A 7,251-nucleotide genomic window follows, 5' to 3' on the forward strand; every position below is an offset into this window, starting at 1 on the left:
TTTAGATAGTTTTGTATTTTTGTATTTTTTTATTTTTTATTTTTTATATTTCTGTATTTTTATATTTTTAAACGTTTTCTATAATTCTATACTCAAGTAATGGTATAAAAAGAAGGATACGAATAGTGTGGAATAGCAACGCATGTAACGGTACGTGAATGTTACGCGTGCGCCAGATAACCAGGGGAGGTTGGATTGGAATCGAGAGTTTGTTGGACAAAGAAACGTTTTTAAAGAATACGTTATATTTATGTAAACTATATACCAATGAATTCCAAAAAACAAACAAATAAATAAAATCAGGTAACTAATTAGTTATCCAAAGAAAAAAAGGAAAACATTCGCTAAACGAAATGGCGCGATCAACCTGCGAACCCAAGATTGCGACGATTGGCGTTAACAATTGGGATGCACGACACAAACAATCTCAAATCTGAGTTTGACCGCCAACTGCGACAAGGCCACAGTAATTTTTACTCTTTTCTATACGCAGGCAGCGCGTTATAAATAGAGATCTCACTCCGCTGGTCCGATGTTTTTAATTACATTTTTAATTATATTTATAAACATTTATTGGTAAAGGCATGCAGTACATCGTTTAAATCCGTCATAATAAAAAGGAGAACGCATGATTGCATACATTTCGTAATAAAGAAAATAAAGACTCACCATACCAACATAAGAGAAGATTTATAACGATGTACCTTACAGGAGAATAGTTTTAGTTGAATAACACGAAATCCATGCACAAGGTTCTGGAGATCCAAAGACTTTGAGTACCCTAAAAAATTAAAGCAAGTTAGATAAATGCAAAAACTAAAATTGAAACATGATTATGTTATAAGAGTATCGTATTGAATTATATATTTAATGCACACAATTAAGTTAAAATGTTACAATATTTTGTCATTATTTGTTTAAATTTCATCAAATGCTTTCAAATAAGAAAATTTTGATAAAAACAAGTAACTTACAGCGTTAAAGTAAAAAATTGTATTATCTTTATAGCGTAATTTATTGATAAGTTATAAATGAATCTATAGCTATAATATTCAGACTTTCGCAAAATATTCTCAGGATATATCTTCTTTCACTTGCTAAAACTTTTTAATGGATTGTTATCTAACATACATGATTAAAGCAAACTCTTCAGTTAATCATTGATCAATCAAATTGGTCCTGTTTTGAGAATCTTAACGAATTCCATAATCAATGTCTCACAATATGTAGAAAAAAATAATTTTAAAGCGATCTGATCTATATAAAGAAAGAACATTCTCGAGTTTAACATTGCAATGTTGTGATATTTTTACATTTATAAAAAAAATGTTGACATGTTTAAACAGAATAAACCATCAACGCTTCACATATTTTGGATTATTAAAATATAATTTCACTTGATACAATTCTTGGCGGGTCAAAAGTTTTTAAAATTAATGAAAGTGTACATTATTGTACATTTAATAATAACAATAAGTATACATATGAGTTATGACCAAAAGTAAAAAAGCACACAGAGGTTCAATACTTCAATGCTTGCTTATCATATATTAATGTTAATACAAATAAAGATAAGTTTTAACATATATTAATGCATTGAAAAACTATCATTTGTATATATAAGTAACTATGTGCTGTAAAATCTATGTATCAATATTTGTGGTTTTCTGCCTGTTACTTCATATCTAATACAATTTTATATCTATACTTACAATTTAATTTATGAAATGTAACAGTGACATATGAGTAATATGGATATAATTAACTCTTGCTGGAATACATTTGAAACAATCGTGGCAGTTTAATCTTTCGATTCCATAAGAATCTATATATACATCTATACATGGGTGCTACCTTTATTTATTCTGCAACATAAACAAATTGATATTGTAATTTTATTGCAAAACTTTACAAGACCATGATATAAGATCATATAAACATATATGTACATATTTGCAAATATATACAATTTTCATGTACTCCTGAAATCTAGTCCATACCGCTTTATGGCTTTGAGCATTGTTTGAACATATTTCATGCTAATATATTTACATTGGGATGTCTTTTCATTTTTTTATAGACAAGAAATTTTATTGTTGTTATATAATATGATGAAATACTATAGAAATTAAACAAATTTCGTATATCACATCGCAAACTCAACTATGAAAATTGGAAAGTTAATCGTTATCGATCGTCATGTAGGCTCATACCAATAATCGCAAATAGGTATTTTATTCCTTAATTTTCTTCGATTCTGTACATATTCCTAGGTAGTCGTATATTAATATTAGATAGAAAAGTACGAACCTACCTACACAGTTAATAAAAATATGATTGAATTAAGAACATAAATTCGTTATGAACTTTATAATATATATTACACGTTTATTTCTCTTATACGTAAGTTTAGATCTACGATCTCTTCTATTTATCTTTGATACATATGGCTTGATATATTTGGTATACCGCAAAAATTAGGTTAAATTATATAAAACATATCTGTTTCATATTAGAATAACTTAAGCAAAATCTTTAATTTTATAAACACATAAAATATTTACCTTAAATAAATCAATGATCGATCAAATGTTACATCTTTTGTATTTATACATTTTCTTCTATCAAAATTTAACAGATTAACTTTGTAATTTTTTGTTCAGCATTCATTACTAACTGATATATACCCACATTGTAGCCATCCTTCAACACGACGCACATCCGACCACGTACGATTCCACAGAACGACTGTGCAGTGCCTCCTGTCGGTTAACCGTTATTATTTCGAATTGCTTACAGCACTGCTTCTTGATTGGCTACAATTCAGCAGTACAACATGGTACCTGCGCACATCCTCCCGCGAATATATAAGAATATAAACGTATAATATTTGTATTTTAAGATTGATAAAATAGATGTGTAAGTACGATTTTAACAAGCTGTCTTAACAAGATCTTTATGCACAATATCATACATTAAACATGATACATGCAAAGTATGTATTACATTCAAAATACATGTATGTATGTATAGTGAAAAATAAAAGTGTTTGTACAGTTGGAATGTAGAAATAAAAAGAATCATATTTTCTACATTATTCAAATATATGTAATTGTACATCATAAGAGACATTTATATAAATAATGTAATTCTATAATAAATGTACACAAACATTGACATTATTTATAATATTTCAATGCATGTATTTAATAATATAGAAAATATTGATCTTCTTATTTCCACATTCCTCTTTTTTTTTTTTAATTTGTGCTTTAGAATTTGCCCATCTGGACATTTGGTAAATTTTTATAATACTTTATTATTATATAACTCATGGATGGCTACCCTCAGCGAGATACCATCTTACAGCTTGCCTACTATATTTCTTTAACGAGGTTGGTAGGATATTTTCTTCTTAGCCTTCTTTTGATATGTGTTTTGTATATAATATTGGTCCTAAAACGCTTCCTTGCGGTACCCCTGCCTTAATGTCTTTAACTTCAGAATATGTGTCCTTTATTTTTACTACAAAAGTTCTATTACTTAGATATGATTTGAGTAAGTGGTATATTTGTTCTGGGAAATGTTTTTGATTGTTTGTAAGAGGCTTTTATGATTCACTTTGCCAGATGCTTTCTCCATGTCCATGAAGAGAACTGTGCAGTATTGTTTCTTTTTTATTGCTAGTAAAATTTCATTGACGAGCCTATGCATTTGTTCTGTGGTGGAGTGTTTGTTTCTGAATCCAAATTGATGACCTGGCATTAATTTTTCTTCCTCTATTGTTGGTTTCAAGCAATCATATATTATTTCCTCTAGTATTTTGGAAAACACAGGAAGTAGTGATATTAGTCTGTGAGATACAGTTTGCTGTAGGTCTTTGCCTGGCTTAGGTAGCATTATGATTTGTGCTAATTTTCATAGAGTAGGAAAGTATTGAATTCTTAAGATTGCATTGAATATTATTTTCATTAATCGTATTGCTTTTGGGGGAAGGGTTTTAAAGATTTTACCATTGATTAGGTCGATTCCTGATGCTTTATTGTTTCTTGTTTTCTTGATTATGTTTCTAACTTCTTGAACAGTTGTACCGGGTATGGTATAGTGCTTGTCAGTTGAAGTACTAGTATTTTGCATGTCTATGTCTGTATGACAATTGGAGGTACTGTTATTAATATTATGTGGAGTAAATGTGTTACAAAGGTGGTTGGAAAATTCTTCAGCTTGCTCTTCGTTGTTTCTGGCCCATGTGTTGTCTGTTTTTCTGATTGCTGAGATTAGTTTTACTGGCTTCTTTATTTTGTTCATGGTTTTCGATAGAGAATAGTTGGCATTTTCATGTGCAATGAGTTAATCTATAAATTTTGAGAATTCGTTATAAAGATGATCTTTTATTTTACTTTTTATTTTCTTTTCATGTTTTTTGTTTTCACGTATTCCACGTTTTTGCCATTTTGCTTTAGCTTTTCTTTTTTCTCTCTTTTTGTCAAAGATGTCTGGTGGAATTATTTTTGTTTGCCTGTTGTTTGGTTCATAATTAGTAGTTGCCCATACTGCTTCTTGTATAATTTCTGTCAATGTTGTTATTGCCTATTCGATGTGTTCGGTTATTTTTAGTGGAATGTTGCAGTTGATTCTGCTCTCGATTAGTTCTTTAAATGTTTGCCATTTGGTGCTTTTATTGCAAAGCAACTCTGAATTGCGATAAAATTTGGTTTGCTTGTGTATACTATTATTATCGGTGTATGATCGGAGCTAAGCTCAAGACTGGGTGTTATTTTTAATTTGTTTGCGTTTAGTCCCTTTATAACTGCAAAATCAGACAAATCATTTTGTTTAGATTTGTCGGTCAGTATGTTGGTCTGCCTGTGGATAGTATGTTGAGATTACTAGTTCTAATATATTTCTCTAATGTTCTACCTCAAAGTGTGATAATTCTTTAGCCACATAGGCACATAGTGCTTTGCATTGAAGTCTCCCGCTGCGATGTATTTGTCACCTAAGGATTGAAAATACTGTTCCCATTTTTGTAATGCCATTTTGTGTCGCGGTGGTGCATATACTGCTGACAACTGGAAGTAGTTGCTGGTAGTTTGAACTGTAACGGTGGTTGCTTGAATGTGTTCCTGACTAATTTGACTATGTAAGTGGTGTTTGATATCGTTTCTTATTATCACTGTGGCCCCCCCATGTGCTTTTCCTGAAGGGTGTTTGGTATCATAAATGGTGTAATATGGTATTTTCATGTAGCTTTTTGGTGTGAAACGTGTTTATGTTCCGAGTGTATGAATATTTTTGTCCTACATGGCATGTAGAATGTGGAGATATATGTAAAATATACAAATTGTATAGCATATTTTTTGTTCTAGTTTGACTACTGATAATATGAGCGAAAATCGCATTTAAGGCAGTATATGATTAAGCCAGTATAAAAATGTGATGCACTCTTAAAAACACTAATTGTAATGGTGTAAAACATTTGACTAATTGTAAGTACAGGATAGACGTGACATTAAATGGGACTCCTTTCTCGCGTTCTGAAGTATCGACCTCGAAAGAAGTATATCTTTCATACCCTCTACAATTTATAACGTCGAGGCGTGAAAATTATAATTATAAGTCCGTTTGAACCACAGGTTTGATCGCGTTCCGTTTATTCAAATAAAACTTTAATTAATGCTCTAGTAAGTAAACTTCTTGTCATTGAATTCATTTATCTGAACGTGAAATCTAGTATATGAATGAAAAATCGCAAATATGTAGTAAAGACAAAAGTATTTGTTGCACGATAGGTTCAAATAAACGGTATTTTACCGTACATTAAATATAAATTACAGATGTTATTGAATAAAACATCAGTAATTAAATTAATAATTAAACTAAATTAATATTTTAATATAATCTTATATTAGAAAATAATACAGAGTTGTACGTGTGAAAACATATTAGATTTATAATTGTTAAACAACGGTATATGCTTAACATGAAGCTAAGAAAATTTCTAACTCGCTTTAGAATATTATGATGGGTCGTAAAAATCACAAATCTAGTAAAAAGATCTCCGGGAAATCTGGAATTATAATAGGTTGAAACATTATATAAATTCTTTTCCCTTTGGAATGGATGCTCATTCTTGACCACTGGTCAATTTCATGTTTGACTATAATAATACAATTGTTTTTGTTATAAACTGGCATTTAATATATATTAGTACAGTTTTAAGTAAAAAACTAGTACTACAGAAGTAAATTTAAATTTATTTCGTAAAAAATATCGAAATTACAGAAACGATTATTGTAATGAATTGAGGTGGATATTAAACGTGTTGGCATGTTTAATAAAGAGACGAGTGATAAAATCGTAATAGTTAATTATATTAATATCAATGTAAGTACAAGTAGAGCGATAGTGTGTGCTGGTCGTAATCGTCGCTCGCTCAATGCTACTATTCAACTCTCTAACTGTTTTTAACAGCACTCGACAACAAAACTTTCCAACGGTTTCGTCGGTACAAGTATATCATCGAAGCGTAAGTGCCGACAGGCCTAATGAGCCATCGATATTTCTACGGTTCTTCTGCCGAATGTTTGAAAGAAGGCGTACGTGCCAAACGGTCGCGAACGCCTAACGAACGCATGCGTAGTGGGGATATTGAGGGACGACAAAAAGAAACGAATCGGATCAAGAAAACAGTGGAGTTGTAATCGTGAAGTGAGAGTCGTCAGTTGGAATCGAGAGTTGTACGTAAAGAGCCAAAAACGAGAATTGTTAATAAATATACTGTTAAACACTGTCGAGTATTTCTTTAACACCCTACACACCCTATACCAATTCATCTCATATTCAACTATTCGACTATGTGACTCTCCTAGACAGCACGTTCGTCTACTTGTATCGACAGGTGTTATTATAAAAAGTTCAAATGTAACTCCGGTTGAAGATTATAAATAACGGCAATAATATTTTGTTCGGAGTTCGTTTACCTTTACACCTAGCAAACCAAAACAACGTTAGTATTCCAAAACACAATAATGAGTCTTTGCCGATTCAAACCTTCCGTTGACTCATGTGCCATTACAGAATTATTGTAATGAATTGGAAGCATCAGTTTACAATAGCAATTAAAAAATTATTAAATTTTATTGGATGATAATGAAAAAATCACTTTTCATCGGCAAACTGGACCGTTGTTACTTGTACATAAGGAACATTCTACTCACGCGTAAGCTCATTTTTTCTTCAATCACCGCA

General features: G+C 30.8%; 1 long non-coding RNA gene across 1 annotated transcript; it reads right to left on the reverse strand.

Annotated features, from left to right (window-relative positions):
• Positions 1–208: 208 nt before the first annotated feature.
• On the reverse strand, positions 209–2,913 carry LOC125386488. The gene is made up of 3 exons (XR_007226664.1): positions 2,565–2,913; positions 1,713–1,865; positions 209–781 (listed from the first exon to the last, which is right to left on the reverse strand). It is a non-coding gene; the product is annotated as an uncharacterized LOC125386488 (long non-coding RNA).
• Between the last annotated feature and the right edge of the window lie 4,338 nt (positions 2,914–7,251).

Source organism: Bombus terrestris, chromosome 16 (assembly GCF_910591885.1).
Source record: "Bombus terrestris chromosome 16, iyBomTerr1.2, whole genome shotgun sequence".
NCBI lineage: Eukaryota > Metazoa > Arthropoda > Insecta > Hymenoptera > Apidae > Bombus > Bombus terrestris.